The sequence below is a fragment of the Centruroides sculpturatus genome, unplaced genomic scaffold (genome assembly GCF_000671375.1).
Source record: "Centruroides sculpturatus isolate CEXI.00-Female unplaced genomic scaffold, Cexi_2.0 scaffold822, whole genome shotgun sequence".
NCBI classification, from domain to species: Eukaryota; Metazoa; Arthropoda; class Arachnida; order Scorpiones; family Buthidae; genus Centruroides; species Centruroides sculpturatus.
Window position 1 is genome coordinate 196,477 of NW_019385103.1, and position 2,396 is coordinate 198,872.

The 2,396-nt window shown below is 27.6% G+C and overlaps 1 long non-coding RNA gene across 1 annotated transcript; it reads left to right on the forward strand.

Annotated features, from left to right (window-relative positions):
• The first annotated feature begins 589 nt into the window (after nucleotides 1–589).
• Nucleotides 590–2,037, forward strand: LOC111634722. Its single transcript, XR_002758270.1, has 3 exons — nucleotides 590–695; nucleotides 1,435–1,560; nucleotides 1,803–2,037. It is a non-coding gene; the product is annotated as an uncharacterized LOC111634722 (long non-coding RNA).
• Nucleotides 2,038–2,396: the final 359 nt, after the last annotated feature.

Sequence of the window (2,396 nt, forward strand, 5' to 3'; positions counted from 1 at the left end):
CACTTAGAGAACCGGAGACATGATATGAACTACTGTATTTTAAATGTTTCTTCAGAAAAGAAACTACTCCGAACACATTAAAATTAAAAAAGTTAATCTGGGACATTGACCTTGATAATGAAGGTACAGTAGAACCTCGATTATCCGCCCCCCGATCAACCGACCCCTTGGTTTATCGACCGTCCTAGTCGGCAAATTTCAAATGTCCGCTAGTGATGTGGCGCTACAATATTTGGCTATGTCTTGGCTACTTTAATATTATTTTTACGTGTTTTAGCTGGCAACACTCATTCGACCNTTCATTTCATATTTATTTGCAAATCCTTTTTTCATCATTATCACAATAGCAATTTTGTGGCAATATTATGGATGGACTATTTTAGTCGGATTTTTGGCCTTACTTTTTTACATTCCTTTACAAATTGCTTTGAGCAAACTATATTCAAAATTCAGGTAACTATTATTTTTAATTTTGTAATTTAATGTATCTAATGTTTCTGGATCGTTTTGTTCAAGAACTCTTCCTGACAGAAAATTTACTTCATTTCATATTTATTTGCAAATCCTTTTTTCATCATTATCACAATAGCAATTTTGTGGCAATATTATGGATGGACTATTTTAATCGGATTCTTGGCCTTATTTTTTTACATTCCTTTCCAAATTGCTTTGAGCAAACTATATACAAAATTCAGGTAATTATTATTTTAAATTACATAGTTGTAAAATGTCTCTAATTAAAATAAAAAAATCATGTTTTTTTTTCTCTTTTTTAAACATGCAATCATTCAAAATTGGCTTAAATGTTTGAGATGAATCTCTTGAAAGTAATGTTTCTAATCGGTTTTCTTTATACAACTTTACCTTGTAGCCTGAGGGTTAAGAACAATTATAATTTCCACGAACAGAGAAAATAGAACTTTCCAAAGCTAAAAGCTAAAGCTATAATGATCATTAATAAGGATGAAATTTACATATTTTAAAAATTATAAAATCTTACTTAATCGAGCTCTCTGCTTTATTCTTTGATATTAGAAAAGTTGATGGAAGGAAAATGTAGATTATTAACTTGCAATCTGGAAAACCAGTAATTGCACTTATTCAAGCAAGCATGAATTTTCATATTTCTGTGATTCCGGAATGAATTGAATAGTTGCATTTTTTATACTTGCGTAATGAGTGTAAAATATTTAAAACATACGTCTTGACAGAGTAAAAAGTAGAAACACAGATTATGGAAATATGTGAATTTCTAACATGGAAAACGATGTAAAAATGTTATGCGAGTAAATTAAAGAAAATGCGTGATATTTAGTGCCTAAAAAATAAATTTATGGAGAATTGTCTTTCAATGTTAGTTAAATGTGTATTGTTTAATTTCATATCTATACATAATTATATGCTTATATTTAAATTGTAATATAATAATTGTAGATCAGAAGCTGCTACTTTGGGAGACAAAAGATTGAACCTATTGAATGAGATGATTACTGCTATGAGAATAATTAAAATGTTCACTTGGGAATCGCCATATACCAAGTTAATAGAAAAAAGCAGAATGTAAGTGCGATGAAATAAAGTAAACACCTGTGTAAACTGATAAAACTGCATAAAACAAAAACCTGTAAACGAAAAGATTTTCAGAACTTAAACCTGCCAAATTAATAAAAAATATATTCAATACCTGATTTGCCGGTTTACACTGGTTTTACTCTGTATTCTCAAACTAATTTGTTTTTAATTGAATAAATATACTTTTCTATCTGTACAGTTCGTATTAATAGATTATTTTTATTTTGCAGAAAAGAAATGAAAAAAGTTGAATTGTTTTTATATACAAGAGGAATATCATTAATACTTGCATATCCTGTATCGAAATTATTTATTTCATTGACATTTCTTGCATTCTTTTTGAATAGAGGACATTTATATGCTGAAATTGTGTTTGTCACTATGAGTTTTTCAGTGATTATATTTACCAGCACTTTTAATATATTTTCTCAAGCGATGAATTTAGTTGCAGAAATATTGGTTTCAATGAAGCGAATTCAGGTAATAAACTGTTTTAAACACTAAAACAAATGAATGATAAAGAGTTTGCGAAAATTATTAATATAAAAGTTATATTTTCATGTTTTAATACTACAATACTAATTTGAAAGTATTTAAATATATTAATATCTAATTTAAAAATTATAATTTTTATTAAAACTGAATAATAAATCGTGCCGAAAAACTGAAATCTGAATAAAAAGGAAGCTGCGTAAATGAAACTAATTTGCAGAACAGAAGGATTTTTTATGATGAATTTTATAGTAAATTGAAATTATGTTGAATAGCAAAAACTGAAACTACCAGTGTTTAGTATTTTTATCATTGAACATTGGTAGTTGGTC